Source organism: Typha latifolia, chromosome 10 (genome assembly GCF_019914945.1).
Source record: "Typha latifolia isolate L0001 chromosome 10, TyphaL0001v2, whole genome shotgun sequence".
Classification (NCBI taxonomy): domain Eukaryota; kingdom Viridiplantae; phylum Streptophyta; class Magnoliopsida; order Poales; family Typhaceae; genus Typha; species Typha latifolia.
The window spans coordinates 2,056,955-2,076,046 of NC_133095.1; the positions used below are offsets into that span (position 1 = coordinate 2,056,955).

At 39.7% G+C, this 19,092-nt stretch overlaps 1 long non-coding RNA gene across 1 annotated transcript; it reads left to right on the top strand.

Moving 5' to 3' along the window:
* Nucleotides 1-1,862: 1,862 nt before the first annotated feature.
* On the top strand, nucleotides 1,863-17,430 carry LOC140796619 (uncharacterized). Its single transcript, XR_012110491.1, has 2 exons — nucleotides 1,863-2,031; nucleotides 17,187-17,430. It is a non-coding gene; the product is annotated as an uncharacterized lncRNA (long non-coding RNA).
* The last annotated feature ends 1,662 nt before the right edge of the window (nucleotides 17,431-19,092 follow it).

The following is a 19,092-nucleotide window of genomic DNA, read 5'->3' on the forward strand; positions in this document are numbered from 1 at the left end:
AGTTTCAAACAGTGAACTTAGAGAAACTTGAAGTCCAAATTATTAATTCTAATATTTAGGGACTTAGAAATGGGGGTGTAATTTAAAGATTTCGAGTGACTTTAGCTTTAGCATAGTCGAGCTCGGATTAAAAACTAGTTGACTTGTCTAACGCAATGAAAGTTTCATAAACGCATTTATTCTTTCAACTGATGAATATTTTAAGTTCAACAAATCGTTTAACCAAATCATTCCATTTAAGTTCAACAGATGAATATTTTAATATTCGAATTAACTATTTATAATCTAAATAATTCCTATAAACGCTAAATAATACGTATAATTTATTCAACCTAGTTAAACTGAGTTCATTTAACTCATTTAATAAATAGATCCATCGTGTTACTATTGGTTTAAAAGTGATCCAATCCGATTGGACGCAAACACAATTTGCCACTCCTATTTAATTCTCTCTTCAATTGAGTCAGGATTCAGCGCAGATGAAGATATCCGATTTGGTCCGGGCGAACTACGAGAACGGACAAACTGGATTGACCGCCGTACATGAGAGCCCACCTGTTCTCTAATCTGGACCGTTCATCCGAGTGTTTTGATCTTTTTGGCGCCGCATTCGTTGGACCGACCAGGAGGTCTGAAGTCTGAACGCGTTGGCTAACGCACAGAATTCGCTTTTTAGTGAAAAGGTCCGATAAATTTCTTTTAAAGGGTAATTTTTAATAACACATTACATTTTCTTTATTTTTCCATTTCAAATGAAAGAGTATCAAGCAAGAAATACCTCTTGGAATAATAAAATAACTTTAAAATATCCGAATTATTTGTTGTTGGGATATAGTCCCTCTCATCATGTGGCCACATGGAGACTGTGTTTGTCAACCTCCCGCAAGTAAGTTGAGTCGGGTCGAATTCGGGCTGAGCTAGAATAGTCTAATCTATTACCGTCTGTTAGCCTATGAGAGAGTGGGCTGGCATGAATTTTTAGAATTATTTTTTACCCTTTATTTTTTTTAAGATATATTTGTTCCTCATTTTTTTTATAAAAAAAATAATATATTAAAAAATTTTAAATAATACATAGCATTGAAATGAGCGGGCTTTCATGCTGGTTGACGAGCATGCTTCCGAGCAAGGCCAGGTGGACAAATAGTTGGTTTATGTCACCCATTAGTAGTTCGGGCTTAAGTCCAAAGCGGGTCCTGGCCAAGGTTAGCCTAGTCCAAACCTGGCGAAGTCGGGCAGGACATGAGCAAGCCGAAATGTTTGATCATGTCTAGTTGGATATAGTAGGGTGATTAAAATCTAGATTTATTTTTATTTTTTGATTTTGTGAGTTAACAAGAGTGATATATAGCTTAAAAAGGGTGGGCCAAGCTTAAAATTTCTAGGATATTTTAATAATTTTATAAGTAAAGTTAGGACTATGGTTAATGATAGTTCATTAAAGTAAAAGTAGGGTGTCACATGAAAATTATAAAATAAAAAAATCAAAAGTCTGATAATAAAATTCTCAATGGCTGAGGTGTTAAATATTGAATAATTTAACCACTCTTTGTCAAACAATAAAGGATGGTTTGGTAATCATTTAATTAATTTTAAATTAGTTTCAAATTAGCAGGACCAGCCAAATTAACTAGGCTAAACTTCATTATGCGTGGTTTAGTTGATTAGGCTAACAAATTTTGGAAAAGTATAAGGTTGATTTTAAAGTGTTGAAAAAGTAGGGTTCAATACATAATATGTCACTAAAACGGGGTGTAATCTGGAATGTTCCATAGGTAGTTACACGTAAGTGGGCCCACGCCGCTATGACGCGGAGATTGAGAAGTGTATATATAACTTCGATACAGTGATCCGAAACATTCGAATTCGAGGCTTTCTTTGCCAATTTCTCCTCCTCCAGTAACGTCTCTCTCCTCTCTTTCCCTCTTTCCCTCTCTTCGTTCTCTTGAAGAGAGGAAGACGAGGGCCTCCGGTGGTGCTCCGACGAGCTAGAGGTCGCGGGACAGACGCCAAGAAGAGCTCGGATATGAGGTAATCTTGGTTCGTTGCCGTTGTTCTTTCTTATTCACGTGACTGGGTATGATCTACGCTCGAATATTGACGCTTGTGAGGTCAGTTCTTGTTGCATCGTGGGTAATGGCAGGTCTTGACCTTCATCGGTTTCTTGAATCTTTCTTCTTGCTTTCCCTTAGGATTGATAACGAGGTCTTGACCTTTGATAGATTTCTTGAATTTTAATTACGAGGCCTTGCCAACATCGGTTTCTTGAATCTTGATATCAATCACGATGACGGCTTCCATCTTCTTCAATCTCGATGACGAGGTCTTGACCTTCATCGGTCTCTTGAATCTTGATTACAAGGTCTTGACCTTCATCTTGATTACAAGTTCTTGACCTTCATCTTTTTCTTGAATCTTGCTTCTATCATTCGGAACAGGAATACACAGCAATTTCTTTATCTGAGATCCCTAAAATATTTAATATAGCTTGTGGAAGCCCTAGTTTTTACAAACTTCCCGTCATATTTCTCTTCTCAGCCGTATGGCAGGCGCTCCTCTCTCAGTCGTTCTCTCTCTCTCTCTCTCTCTCTCTCTCTCTCTCTCTCTCTCTCTCTTAGTGGAGACATGTTTTGTTCAACCTGCATCATCAGGCTTTTTGGGTCCTCCTAACTAAGCAACATGCTACCATCTGTAGATATTAAGGGTATCTTAGAGGCTAGATATTTAAAGGAGATCTCAGGATCCAAGTATCCCGAAGAATGCTACCATCTGTAGATATTAAGGGTATTTGCAGACTGAAGCCTTTTTCTGAACAAATATATTGAGAAAGGTCATCTCTCTGACAACGATCTTATCATAGTCCTCTGATCCTCTAGCTAGAAGAGAGTGGTTAATCACTTCTTCCTAGGCTTTGAGTTTAAGTTAGATATGCATGATGGAATGTGATTATTGAAGAATGAAGGTATGTGGTATTGCTCGATTAACAAGCAAAAGTATCACAAATTTGGCAAAGCAAAAGGATCCATATTCAGTCAATAGTTAATTGAGGAAGGTGGAATAGTTTGAGCTTTAAAGGAGGATTGACATTGACAGGTTCATGTACTTCACTTCTTCCTCACTGATTATTTAGTTTTTTAAGACATACTTTATACAGAGTTGATTTCTATTGTCAATTTTTGGGAGATATTCTTTGGTTATACTGAGGATGGTAAATATTTTGGTAGTTGATCTTGTAAGGTAAAAAGGATGGTTTCTGTTGGGGGCTGATTACTCTGTATGGCCAAATAAATGGGATGAAAAGAAAGACTTCAATATAGATATGGAATAGTCGAGATGCATATTGATTGAAGCATGGATACTAGAAAGTGATTGTAATTCTGCAAGATATGTGGAAGACAATAAAGTAAAAAACAATGCAGTGAAAGCAAAAGAGACCTGAATAACAAAGTAGGCAAAATACATCAAAGGCTTCTGGATATATTCCTTGTATTTCCTACTGACAATAATTAGAGCTTCAGAAATATAGGTATGACCACGATCTTTAATGGCGGATTATGGAGGAAATAAGAAAGTTTCAAGGCAAGATGTTGCAAAGGAGAAGTTTGAGAATCAGTTATCATGTGGTGGCAAATGTAGCAAATGAAAATTTTGGGGATTAGGAGGAAATGAGATAACACCTATTCCCTGTATTATTAGTACTGTAGATATTACTTTCAATAATTTTCCTTCTTCCTTTAACCTTCAAATAGATTTTTTCTGGGAATCAATTTCCAACTATTACTATTCCATTTTCCATTTTAATCTCAAGCTCAAGTTGACAATACTGTGAATGCAACACCCTACTAATTTCTTTTCTTATCCATATAGTAAAATCCTTTCCAGATTCCTATATTCCTGCACATAGGGATACTATGTTGGAGTTTTCCAAGACAAAAGCCAAAAAGCCTCATGTTTCAGGATCCTTCGATGTTTCTGTACAATAATACTCGCCTAACCTTTATATTTTCAAGTTTCCCCCACCACCACTTTCTTAAATCTACCCAATCATCGAAATTCTTGTTCTTTTACATACCAATCTGCACTTTGGTGCATATCTCTTCGTTTTTCTTCACATCCAATCCACTGATTGGGAATCTTCCTTTAAGTTGATCAATCATTTTCCTCACCCATCTAGATAACAATAGATTGATGAGTAGTATGGAAATATGGTACTCGTTATTGGATTAATAGAATTCACTCTTCCTCCTTACAACACTAATCTGCTCTTCCGTGATCCTAATCTCACCTCAGTGCTCCTAATCACACTATGTCGATCCATTTCTCTTACCCTATTTTAAAGGACAAGTGCTTTATAGTATACAGTTGATTTCAGCATATTTCTCCTTTTTCTTTATCATCACATAGAGACACCAATCTGCTCTTAGTTAAACAAGTGCAATGGTTACTTCTGAGTCTGAAGTTTGAACTCCTTTTCTTTTTCTTTAAAAAAAAATAGAGGATGTTTACCATTATGTGGATTTATTCATTCACTTTCTGTCATGTACTCATATCTATACATATCCCTGTTATCTATTTAATTTCTCTTGCTTTGCACAAAGTTCTATTTAATCCTTAGTCTCCTTGCCTTTTAAACCCTTTTGATATCTAAGTGTTTCACTGATTCCTGGACCCTCCTTTATCTTTGTTGTTGTCTTTCTAAAATTATTGCCTTTGTAATCCACTAAACACCTTTTCCCAAACTCTCTTCCTCTGTATAGTCCTTCTGGTCTTGTCATAAATCTCTTTGAAATCTAATTTTAGTAATATCTCTTTTTTTTTAATAAATGTCATGTGCAGAAAACATGCCTTCAAGAATAGATGTCCTTTGGAAAATCCTATGTGACCTGTCAATCAAATTATCTTTTACCTTTCCTAAACTGTTTGTGAGCTTATATAATTTCCGTTGAGTAGAATGATGGGTCTAAATGCTTCCACTCTTTCAGCTTTTGAAACATCTTCCTTTTATTCTTTTACTCCCTATCTACAAAATTCTATAATTTATGGAGTCGATGAAATTTAATTAGTACAAGAGCATTATCTTATGTGCATCCATTAGATAAGCTATCTCTCTGACTTCCTCTTCCTCATTGACCTGTGTACTCTTCCTTTTCCAAGCCATTTAGTTTCTATCTTCCGATAAATTATCCTTAGCACCAACTTTCCTGTATAACATATATATTATAGAATAATATTGAAAACCCAATTTTCAATATATGCATCATTTTCGCCTTCCACCTTTCGATAAATGATATTTGATTTCTCCAAACAAATCAGGTTTAGTATCCCTCCTTAGCCATAACATTCTAGATCTCAGTCTCCATTTCACATCTTCCCCATTGTATACATTTCCATTGCTACTTTAAAGGAGACCTCAAGGATCTAATTATCCAGAAAAATGTCTTTGTCTGAACAAATAGATTGAGAAAGGTCATCTCTCTAATAGTTTACCAATGTGCAGACAGGTTTCTGCTGCAATAAACTTACAATCTTTCTTATCATAATCCTTTGATCCTCTAGCTAGAAGAGATAGTGGTGAATCACTTCTTCTTAGGTTTTTGAGTTTAAGTTAGATATGCATGAGAGATGTGATTATTGAAGAATGAAGCTATGTGGTATTGCTCGATTAACAAGCAAAAGTATCAGAAATTTGGCAAAGCAAAAGGATCCATGTTCAGTGAGTAATTAATTGAGGAAGGCAGAATTGTTTTAGCTTCAAAGGAGAGATCTAGCTTGGCAGAATCACGTACTTCATTTCTTCCTCACTGATTAATTAATTTTTATAGACATGCTTTACATAGAATTGGTTTCTATTGCCAATATTTGGGAGATTTTCTTGGGCTATACCGAGGATGGTAATATTTAGGAATAGTTGAGCTGGAAAGTATATAAAGGATGGTTTGACTACTATGTAATATGTATGGCCAAATAAATGGGATGAAAAGGAAGACTTCAGTACAGAAATGGAATAGTTGAGATGAAGATTGATTGGATCATGGATGATTGAAAGTGATTGTAATTCTGCAAGATATGTGGAGGACAGTAAAGGAAAAAAAAATAGTGAAAGGAAAAGAGACGAGTAATAAAGTCTAATATATGAGGCGAAATACATCAAAGGTTTATCTGGAAACTTTCCTTGTATATCTAAGAGAAAATAATTGGAGCTTCAGAAATATAAGTGTGATCACGATTTATAATGGTAGATTATTGAGAAAATTAGATGTTGCAAAGGAGGAATTTGAACTCAAACCTCTTATCATGTTGCGGCAAATGTAGCAAATGAAAATTTTGGAGATGAGGAATAAAGGAGGTAACACCTATTCCGTGTGTTATTACTACTTTAAATTAACTTTCCTTCTTCCTTTAACCTTCAAGTAAATTTTTTCTGGATACCAATCCAATTGCTATTTTAATCTCGAGCTCAAGTTGACAATACCATCTTTCATATTTTACCATCTTCAATTTCTTTTCTTATCCCTATTGTAAAAACCTTTCTAGATTTCGATATTCCTGTACATTGGGAGATATCATGTTTGAGTTTTCCATGACAAAAGCAAAAAATTCTCACCTTTCAGTACCCTTTGATGTTTCTGTACAATATTATTTGCCCAACCTTTATAATTTTAATTCTTTCCACCACCACTTTTCTAAATCTATCCAACCATTGAAATTCTTTTTCTTGTACATACCAAAATGCACTTTGTAAGTGCATAGCCCTTCATTTTTCTTCACATCACCGATTGAGAATATTCCTTTGAGTTAATCAATCATTTTCCTCACCCATCTAGGTAACAACAGAATGACGAGTAGTATTGAAATATGGTACTCATTATTGGATTAATAAAATTCAATTTTCCTGCTAAATCCTAATGACACTAACCTACTCTTCCATGCTGTTAAATGTTAATCTTACCTCAATCCTCTTAATCACACTATGCCAATCCTAACTACTCCAACCTACTCTTCCATGCTGCTAGTCTTACCTCAATCCTCAATCACACTTTCTCTATCCATTTCTCTTACTTTTATTTAAAGGCAGAGACAAATACTTTATAGGCAAGTTTTCTATTCCTACAATTATTTTCAGCATACGACTTTTCATTCACCAAACTACTCTTATTTCAAAACTACTATCACACTGATGTTGTTGGCGATGGGAGGAAGGATGGGTCACCAAGCTGAGTTGGGGGTGGGGATGGTGTCGAGGTTGAGAATGGAGGAAGATGGTTGCAACAATGGAGGGAGTTGGTTGCGGTTGAGTGAGTGGTGGTGGGTGAAGATGGAGTGTGATGGTGTGAGAGAGAAGATAGTGAGGTGAAGTGATCTGAGGGAGGAGAGTGGGAGTGAGGTGATAGGTGAGAGCTCAGCTGGTAGCCTCGGTATGGGCCCTGCTAGTCGAGGGTAGGGGTTTTGGTAGAGAGTGTGTGTGTGTGTGAGAGAGAGAGAGAAAGAGAGATAGAGACAGTAAAGAAATTAGGGTAATTCTCCTTGATTCTTTCGGGTGCTCACCACACCTTTATAGTAGCTACCTCATTTTAGGCTACTTGTTCTCCAAGCAACCCTAGATCGAAAACAACTCGGCTAGATTAACCCTAACTCGATTAGACCAACCAGCTTGAGGCTAGTTCACAAGAATCCACCACGCTTTTGCTACCTTGTCCTTAAGGTGTGAAGTCAAGAAAGTGTTTGGCTACTTCCGACTCAAGCTCCCACGTAGTGTCATTGAAGTGTCGACCCAACCACTCTACCGAATCTCTTGTCTACAAACTCTTGTTTCTGCATTGTTGCCTCCTGGTCAGAATCCTCACCGGCTCCACTGGGTGTGTCTCTTACACGGGGTTGGGTATGTTCACATCCACAATTTGATCTGCCTTGACTCGAGTCTTCAAAGCTGAAACATGGATGCGTGATCCCTCTAGTAACGCCAATCTATACACTATCGGATCTAGTCGCTCGACCACTTGGAACAACGCAAAATATTGGTGTGCTAGTTTTTAGTTGTGCACCAGTCTCAGAGTCACCTGTCGATACGGCTGAATGCGCACGAACACCAGATCACTGATCACAAACTCCTGCACACGATGCTTGCGACTGTAGGCCTGCTTCATGCGATTTTGCACCTCCGCCATGTGGGTCATCAACCTCCTCAGGGTAGCATCCTATCAGTCAACTCTAGGGGTGTAAATGAGCCGAGCCTGAGCGATCCGGCTGCTGCTCAGGCTTGGCTCGAAATTAATTTTGAGCTTCTTTATTGGGCTTAGGCTCGACTCGCCTTAGCTCGAGCTGAGCCTGATCGAGCCCGGCCGATGGAGGAGGATGACGCGGCGGCTTGGAGAAGGAAGGTGAGGCGGAGCTTAGAGGAGACGACTGCCGCGGGAGGAGGACGACGCGGCAATGACGACTTAGAGAAGGAAGGTGAGGCAGAGCTTAGAGGAGACCACTGCTGCAGGAGGACGACGCAGCGGCGGCGGCTTGGAGAAGGAAGGTGAGACGGAGCTTAGAGGAGATGACTGCCGTGGGAGGAGGATGACGCGACAGCGGCGGCTTGGAGAAGGAAGGTGAGGACTTAGATTTGGGGATTAGGGTTTTATAATTTAGTTTTAAACTGAGCCGATCAAGCCGACCCGGCTTCAGCTCAGGCTCGGCTCGATATTGATTTTGAGCCTCTTTCAGCGGCTTGGGCTCGGCTCAGCTCTGACCGAGCCGAGCTGGACTCGAGCTCCAGTCGAGTCGAGCCCGAGCCGAGCCCAGGGGTGTCAAGCTGCTCGGCAGCTTGACACCCCTAGTCAACTCTAGGTTTGTCTCTGCCCGTGTTGTAGATGCTACGGTGTTATAGGTGTGCAAAGTCGATGGTGGTCTACCATACATTGCCTCAAAGGGGGTAATTTAAATACTAGTGTAAAAGGTAGTGTTGTTAGGACCATTCTGCCCAAGGCAGATAATTAAGCCATTTTCTAAGACGCTCTTCCACAAAGCAACGAAGATATTATTTGATGCCCCGGTTTACTACCTCGATTTGGTCATCAGTTTGAGGGGTGGTAGGCCAAGCAGAGGTCTAACCGAGTCCCCTACAGTGTGAAGTACTTCGTCTAAAAGTCACTGATGAAGATTCGATCTCTGTCTAAGGCCACGGAACTTGGCATGCCATAGAGCTTGTTGACGTCGCATTCAAACACCTTATGCCTTCGTTGAAAATGGGTGTGCTAGGGCTAAGAAGTGGGCATATTTGCTTAGCATGTCTACTAGTACAAAAAAGATAGAGTACCCCCACACTACTGGTAGCTCCTCGATGAAATCGATGGAGATATCTTCCTAAACGTGCAGTAGAATTGATAAGAGTTGTAATAGTCTTGCTGGCTTGAAGGAGTCGGCCTTCGCCCGCTGGCACACCTCGCATGCCCTCACATATGCTATCACCGCCTTCTTCATCCCAACCCACGCACAGCTTTGTGAAAGCCGTTTGTAGATCCTCGGCGTGCCCTCATGTTCGGCCTCTGGAGTGGAATGAAAGTGGTCCATGAGTTGTGTACGCAACCCATCATTCGCGGGCACCTGGATGTTCCCTTTGTCCAACAATAATCCATCACATTTCTCGAGCTCGAGGTGGCTCTCTGGGTTGTCCACTAATTCATGTATCAATCTTAATATCTCTGGGTCAGCTGTACCTGGTCTTCAGAGGTCCTTGAGGAATGAAAAACTCAACATTGGTATGATCGCTAACTCCGCTAGTATGGGCTGCCGAGATAGTGCATCTATTGCCTTGTTCTCCGCCCCTTTCTTGTACTGCAGCTCATAATCATACCCATAGTAGCTTAGTGACTCATCTCTGTTATGTTGGAGTATGTGTACGTTGACTCATGAAATAGGAAAGGCTCTATTGATTTATTTGAATCACGAACCGTTGTCCAATCAGATAGGGCCACTATTTGGTCATCGCATGCATAATGGTGAGCATCTCGCTCTCATAAGTGGACAGCTGTTGTGACCTCCCAGATAAAGCCTTGTTGAGATAAGCTGTTAGGCCAAGGAAGTCCCATAGCTCTCAGATTGTCTTTGGTCGCGGTTAGCCGACGATGCAAGAAATCTTGCCTGGATTAGCTACCACTCTCTCGGCTGAAATGATGTCGCCGAGGTACCCCACTGAGCAGTCTCCCCGTAGACACTTGCTCTGTTTCACCTTCATGGAATGCTCGGTTAACAAGTTCAGCATGACTTGCAAATGCTTTATGTGGTCTGACCAAGCCCTGCTGTACACAAGAATGCCATCAAAAAATTCAACATGTATCGCCGGAGGAGTGATCAGAATGTGTTGTTCATCAGGCCTTGGGATGTTGCCAACGCGTTCGTCAACCCAAATGGCATGATTCTAAACTCATAATGCCCATCATGGGTCTGAAATGTTGTCTTAGGCACATCATTCGCTCGAACTCAGATTTGATGGTAACCTACGCAGAGGTCGAGCTTGCTGAAGTAGGATGCCTCTGTTAGCTCGTCCAGTAGCTCCTCAATAATTGGTGTGGGGTATTGGTCCTTGACTATGGTGGCATTTCATGCACGGTAGCCCATGCAATAATGCCAACTCCCGTCATTCCTCATCAGTAGGACGGGTAAAGAATATGTGCTCCGGCTTGGCTAGATGATGCTTTGCTCTAACATCTCGATGAGTAGCCTCGAGATCTCTTTCTGCACATGTGGGTATCGGTAGGGCTAAACGTTGACAGGCTCGGCCCGTTGCACAATCTCAATCCTATGGTCGGCATGCCTAGCGGGAGGGAGGGTAGCCCAGTCGAGGCTTCAAACAATCTAGTAAAGTTGGTCAGCAACTGGACTAGATTAGCATGTTTACCTGAGCTTGGAGCGGGCTCAGGTATAGTCGGGGCTAGCTGTAGAAAATAGGAAAACTCTTAGTACTCGGCACACCAATCAGCGGTTGCAGTGGGGGGTGCGGCTGAATTCAAACTCCATCTAATTTCACCACTTGTCCGCCCCTCTGAAAGGTGAGCCGCATGTGTTAGCAGTAAAAAATAACCGAATAAAAACTATGGAGCCATTGGGTGCCCAAGACCACGTCTGCTCAAGGGAGTGTTAAAGGCTACAAATCCACTATGAAGTTATGGTGGCCCTGTAAGTAGACCCCGCAGCATACACTCCATTTGGAGCATCGTGCCATCCCTGACGGGCACCTAAACTGATGGTGGGTTCGACCTCCAATCTAATCCTTCGCACTAGCCACATGTCCAAAAAATTATGCATACTCCCGATGAGTATGTATACACTGTGCTTCTTGACCACCCCGTCCACCCATAGGGTCTTCCGGGCGCTCGTCCCTAAGTAAACATGCATGGAGATCTCAGCGTAAATATCCTCCTCGAGATCCTCGCCCACGACCTCTACCATCCCCTCGACGACCACGTCATTATCCATCACCTTCTTGCGGTGGCTCTTACGCAAAGGTGGTTGCAGTGAACCGCTCATCGCACTGGAAATACCTCTTAGCCCGATGCTCCATATGTGTAGGCGTGAGAGTTCGGACTACGAGTCTTGCCCCTCTTCCAAGACCCGCAACTGATCTCGGTGTTGTCCTCATACCAAGAGCAGTTCTTGAAGCAGTTGTTGGGCCGTTGCCAACACCCGGTGCACATGGTGTAATCCTCCCGCCTCGACTAGCACATGAAGTTTGTAGAGCACTCCTCAAGGCGAGTGCTTCTGCTCCATCCGCGTGGTGCCCTCAAAGGCCTTGCTCAAGATCCAAGGTCATAAGGAAAGGACGTTGGTCTTGACCTCCTCGCGCAGCCCGGAGATGAATGTGCTAATCAATAGCTACTGTGGCTATAGGGGTCGGCACCGGCTACTCACGCATCCAAACTCCTCTTTGTACGTGCTACAGACGTTTGCTGAACCAATTTGGAGAGCGTAGTGTGGTAGTCCTTGAAGCCAGAAGTCCCAAATCGTCTCGATAACCTTTTGATGAACTCAGTTCACAGCTCAAACAATTGGTAGGCGCTCATTGACTAGTACCAATGTAGGACTGTCGCCGCCAAATGGAAGCTTGCCAACAACACCTTGACGTCCTTTGCTATGCTCTGATACTCAAAAAATTGCTTAGCTTGAAAAATCTAATTTAACGGGTTACCTTCTTGAAACATTGGAAAGTCGAGCAGTGTAATGCGCTCACGGATACCGTTGTCATGGTTGGGTGGGTATAGGATCTACACTTTTGGGTCACGTCGCCTTCGATCATCTCTACTGTGATGCGGCTCAAAGTCCTCTTGATTCAACCAAGGGCCCGCCAATGTGACGTCTTCCTTTTCTTGATTCCATCCCTATTTGTAACCCAGTCCTTCTTCATCTGGTCCATACTTCGTTTGAGGGTGAGCCCTAGGATTCGGTGGAGATAGTAGGCCCCCCTTCGGCCTCTCGATGGCTGCCCAGGAAAAATAGGCCTGAGGTGATAGATTGGTGTGTGGTTGCTCGTAAGGGAGTCTATGGGTCAGCTCGATGTCTTCCTCGACCGAGGAGGTCATGAAGGGAAACCTTGAGCCGAGGGGCTGTGGCAGTAGGGGTACACTGTAGCCAGCAGTTGCCTATGTTGGCGTTGGCTTTGGCGAGAAGCCCTTTGGGCTAAGCAACGATGGCTGCAGATTGTAGTTGCGGCAATTACAAACTATGGGTAGACGGCAGCGGTGGCTGCAGGCCCGGTGGCCTACTGGCTCCCCTACTGGATTCTCTTTTCACCTATCCATGGCCGGCTGAAGGGAATGGGCCTTTCGTGGTAGGTGGATGTGGGAGGAGGGTGTTGGTCGGTGAAGGAAGTACCTAAGCTGACACAGGTAGCTGTGGTGGTTTCGACAGCCGAGGCGACTCGTGCAGATGACTGCATAGCACCAAGGATCGCAGATCGGCTCTCAAGCCTCTAATCTCCTCTTGCGATCATTCTTGGAGGTCGAGTAGACGTTGAAGAAGGTTGCAAGGGGTTCCTGTTGCGATCCTCCCACCGGCAGCGTGCTCAACGCACTCGAATAGGTTTCGGCCTCTATCGGGGTGGCGATGTTGGTGGTGGTCGCAGGTTCGCCGTTCGCCGTCATCTCGGCAGCAGCTCGTCGATTCGCCATCACTCGCATGGTGGTCATGGCCAAGAGTCGACCGCTCTGATGCCATTGATGTGGTCGGTGATGGAAGGATGGGTCACTGAGCTGAGTTGGTGGTGAGGATAGAGGATGGTGTTGAGGCTAAGAATAGACGAAGATGGTTGAGGTTGAGTAAGTGGTGGTGGGTGAAGGTGGAGTGAGATGATGTGAGGGAGAAGCGAGGGTTGAAGTGATCTGAGGGAGAAGAGAGTGGGAGTGAGGTGATGGGAGAGCTCAGCTGGTGGCCTCGGTATGGGTACCGTCAGTTGAGTGTAGGGGTTTTGGGAGAATGTGTGTGTGTGAGAGAGAGTAAAGAAATTAGGGTAGTTCTCTTTGATTCCTTGAGGTGCTTACCACACCTCATTTATAATAACTACTCATTTTAGGCTACTTGTTCTCCAAACAATCCTACACTGGACTCAACTTGAGTAGACCAATTATGATTAGACTAACCATCTCTGGCTAGTTCACAACAACCCTGGCTCAACTAGACCAACCAGCTTGGCGCTGGTTCACAACACACACTTGGGGTTTCTTCAAACAAGTGCAATGGTTACTTTTGAGTTTGAAGTTTGAACCCCTTTTCTTTTTCTTTAAAAAGAAATAAAGAATTGTCAGCATGCTCTCATATCTATACATATCCCTGTTATCTTTTTCAATTCTCTTGCTTTGAACAACAAAGTTCTATTTAATCCACTATACATCTCCAGGAAGAACAAGTACAAAATGTGATCCTTGATCTCCTTGCCTTAAACTGTTTCTATATCTAAGTATTTCAATGATTCTAGACCCTCCTTTATTTTTGTTGTTGTCTTTCTGAAATAATCGCCATCGTAATCCACTAAATGCACCTTTTCCTAAACTCTCTTCATCTGTATATTTCCTTCTGGTCTTTTCATAAAGTTCTTCCAAATTCCAATTTTAATATTCTCTTTCTTTTTTTTAATAATATGCCATGTGCAGAAAACATGCTTTCCAAAATAAATATGCCCTTTTGAAAATGCTCCGTGATCTGTCTATCAACTTTATCTGTGACCTTTCCTAAGCTGTTTGTGAACTTATATAACTCCTGCTAAGCAGAATTATGGGTCTAAATGCTTCCACTCTTTCAGCTTTTGAAACATCTTTATATTATCCTTTTCTCACTATCTACAGAATTTTATAATTTATGGAGGACTCCATGATGAAATATATCTAGTACAGGAGCCTTATCTTGCCTGCATCCATTTAATAAACTATTCTCTGACTTCCTCTTCCTCATTGGTCTGTTAACTCTTCCTTTTCCCAGCCATTTAGTTTTCCATCTTTTTCCCCTAAATTATTCTTAACACCTACTTTCCTGTATGACATGTAGAAAAAGTAGAAATCAGAATTTGTACAGTTGAATGAGTTTCTTGGGAGTGTTTCAGCTCTAACAAAAATTGGAGAACAATGAATGAAAAAATAAATCAGATTCATCATATCTGGTTTGAAAATAATAAGGGCTTCTGCAATTGAGGTGTGATCACTGGTGGATTATGGATGTGGCAAATAAGGAGATTGAGATATTGGTTAGCATGTGGCGGCAAAATGCAGCAAATGAAAGGTTGCATATGAAAAGGACAAAGGGAGGATAACATCGATTCTGTGTGTTATTACTACTCTAGCTAGCACATTCGATAACTTCTTCCTTAACCTTCATCCAGATTTCTTCTTGATATAAATTTCCAAATATTGATATTCCTATTGCCACTTTAAAATCTTCGTCATTAACACAAGTTAATTTGGGGTCATTAATGTCAGATTGCAATGTCCCTACTAAATATCTTTCAGAAAAGTAGCTTTACCATCTACAATTTCTTTTGTAATCCCTATAGCAAAAACCTTTCCAGATTTTTATATTCATGGACATAGCATGATATCATCTTTGAACATTCCAAGTCAAAAGCCAGAAAAATCAGCTTTCAGTGTCCTATAATGTAGCGGCCCAAATCTAGAAAAGCAGATCTGAATTTAAAGAAGTTGCAAATGCTTCTATGTGTGGAAATTATCTCGTTTGAGATCAAGAGAGGGTAGCCACGACCTAGTGGAGGAGTGGTGGAGGACGACTACAATGGAGGTGTAAAGGAAAATTTCAGAGGTGTTGGAGAAGGCTATTTAGATTAGGGCTACTCTTAGAGCTAAAACTAATTGATTCATTTCATAATAAGCAAAGAGCTGCACACCACAATTTATAGGTGGCTAACTCCGAATTGAGTTGGTTACCTCTCATTTGGACTGACTAATACTAATAAGCAAACTTGGACTAACTAGGTCTAATAAGCAAATGCAACAGATCACAAAGTCTTAATTGAACAACTTAAAGAAAATAAACAAATTTAAGATAGATAATGTGTAAGTCTAATAATAGATCTAGTGATTTTGCTTGGCTAGACTAGATCAGCTAGGCTTAGGTCATAACATGTAATACTTTGGGATCACAATATTTGCCCAGTCTTTAGTCTTGTCTCTCGGCCACCAGTTTTCTTAAATCTAAAATTTCTATTTCCAAATTATTTTCTCTTACCTACCAATCCCTCCTTCTCAAGTGCATAGCCTGTCCAGTTTTTTCCACAATTCACATCCACTAAGTAGGAACCTTCCTTTGAACTAATCAATCTTTTTCCTTGCTCATGTAGGTAGCAGAAGAATGACAAGTAGTATGGAAATATTGTACTCATTGTTGGATCAATAAAAGTCATTCTTCTCCTAGGTTCCTAACAACAGTAATGTACTGCTCTGTTCTGCTAACATTTTTTCTCTATCCTCTTAGTCACAGGATATCGATCCATTTCTCTTACCTCTAAAAAGCTGGATATAAGTGTTTTGTAGGAAAGTTTTCTATAACAGTTGAAAATTTCAGCATATGACTTTTCATTTTTAATTTAATCATCACCTGGACACACCAAATGACTGTTGTTTGTAGAATTATAATAATTGAGATTCATTAAACAAGTGCAATAGTTAATTCCGAGTTTGAACTAAGGTTTGCTGAAGAAAGTTGATAGAGTATTGTCAGCATGTTGTAGATTTATTGGTCCCATTTTTTCATATCTAGACATATTCCTGTTATTTATTTCTAAACTCTTGCTTTGGGCAAAGTTTTATTAATCCATCTACTATGAGGACAAACAGAAAATATGATCATGATTATCCAAACTTTCCTCTGTATAATCCCATCTGGTATTATCATAAACCTCTTCCTCTTCTTTTTGCAATAAATAATATATCATGTGCAGAAACCACACCTTTGATTCGTCCATTTTAAGAACTCTGTGATCTGTTTATCAATTTTATCTATTACCTTTCATAAGCTGTTTGTGAACTCAGTTAACTGCCATTGAGTAGAATGATGGGTTTAAATGCTCTGTTCTTTCATCTTCTGGAATTTTTTCATTGTATCTCTTTTCTCACTATCTACATAATTTCTCATACTGAGTGCATGATGAATTTCTAGAACAGGAGTTTTATCTGCTCCATCTAATTAACTACTTCTCTAACTTCCACTTTCTCAAATGGCCCTTTTACTGTTACCTTTTTCCAACAATTTAAATTTCTATCTTCTTCCCATAAATTATTTTTTCCTTTTCCATACGTATAATCTACAATTATATTGAAAACCCGTTCTTCAACTTTTGCATCATTTTCGTCTTTCACCCTTCACAAAATAATATTTGATTTCTCCTCACAAATCAAGTTCAATATCTTCCTCTTTAGTCATAGCATTCTAGATCTTTGTCTCTGTTTTTTGCTTCTTTATCCCTTGCTACCTTAGCATCTCTTTTCTCTCGTCATATTCTCATCTCTTAGTTTATTTTGTTGACCCTTTAATTATACAGTATCTTATTTTTCATATTTTCTTAAGCAATCTGAATTTTTGTTCTCTAGATCTCCCTTCTCCCATTAAACACATTGGCTAAGCTCAGTATCATGATCATGTTAACTAAGTTTGAGGTCAAGCTATGCCATTTAGATCGTGTTTTGATCTTTTTACTCTTTGATCAGGACAAAATGAATAACACAAGTGGTATATGTCGAAGGTTGAGCTCCACGCAACTACACTAACTTAAGATAAGACACGTAAACATCATGCCAAGGTCAAGTACTTCTTAGCCTCCTTAGGTGTCATCGAGTTGCCAAATATAGCATTTTATTTAGTATAAATGTAAATATATCTTTTTATATTTGTTTTGAGCAAAGTGGATAAAGAATTTGATCATTCAATTTCCACACATTTCAAGTTTTCCCATCTACCGGCTTTTGCTTATTTAGATTTCTTCTTCTTGAACGTAACTCTCGCTAACGCCCAACTCCGCCAAGCGTTTGCATGAAAAATGGGCTACCTCTAGAGTTATTCCAATTCCTTGCATATCATATTTGCAGAAACCTAATGGCCTTGCCGATTTCTTGGATATTGTCAGCCTCTGGGTAACTTTTACTATCGTATTGTTTTTAGGAATAATTACACTCAGATCACTTAAATATTGTCTATTTTTCACATGCAACCGAATTTGTGTTATTTTTTACACATGAACTTCCTAAATTATGAAAAACCTCTCACTCCCCCCTCGAACAGTGTTAATAAAAAAAAAAAAGGAAATGACTATTTTATCCTTAATATTTTTTCTAGTTTCTTTCTTCTAAAATAAGAGTAAAAGTGGTTCTAAAATTGATCTGAGTGATATTTATGTTATTTTCTATGGGAAAATCTAACATAAATAACGGAAGAGATATTTCAGAGGTTTTTTTTAATAATTAAGGGGATTAAATTCTCATGAAAAATAAATTAGGAGTTGATGTGAAAATAGGCAATAGTTAAGAGGTTGAGGTGTAATTATTCTTTATTTTTATTACTTCAGTTCAACTAACTATATTTCTAGATTTATCTGTGGCTATTTTAGATTCACTTTTGTATCTGTGTGTTCTTTTAACGTCTAATAAGAGTTTGACAATACCTTGTGAAGTTATTGCGGTTAACTGATCGGTGACTCATGATTCATCTGCAATTGGATTGTTTGGTGTATCGAACATACATGAATCAGTTAGTTCAAAAATTAATTGATTCATGCAATTAGCTTCATGTGTTTTTTTATTATTATTTATGAACTGAGATATTAGATATGGATGGGAGAAAAGATCAATCCTCTCTAAATATAGAAATTCTTAGATCCCACTAAGTTTTAGCCAACATACTAAACTATCTAGTTTAGACTTTAAAATATATGCATTATCGAGCATTTGCTCCAAACTAAAACATCACTAAAATATTGCTCTAAGTCACTACATCGGTGAGCCATTAGTTGAGCTGAACTATTAAGCTAAATCACTAAACAATTTTTTTATAATAATTATTTGATGTTAGGGTTGACCTTTATAAAAATTAATTATCTATTAACTTAGTTATATTAAGTATCTATTAACTTTTATAAAAATTAATTTCATGTGTTTTTAAGATACAATAGTGTTAAATAAAAAGACTAATATAAATAAAAATCTTATATCTTCCTTCTTTTCTTTCCATGTAATCTTAACATTCACTTCGTATCAAGAAGTTATATATGAGTCCGTCCATCTTTGCTTTTAGAAACGATGTTTTATACGATCCATAAACTAAAAACTAGTTTTATCCATACAAGACCCCAAATTGGTACTCGAAAAGGATGCCATGAGATTAGTCATAAACTGATTTTGATATCCCGCTGTATTTACAGACAGCTTCTCAAACCATCTTTTATTGTTCCTTTTGACAATAGTTTTGACATTCGCTGATATTAGTTTCGATTTTTTTTCCTAATCCAGAAAACATGGTCAAAGTACAACCTGGCCTAGTAACATATTTCCAACGAAGGACTGCAATTTGGCACTCGAAAAGGATGTCATGAGTAATGTACTATGTAGATGCAGCCTCTCA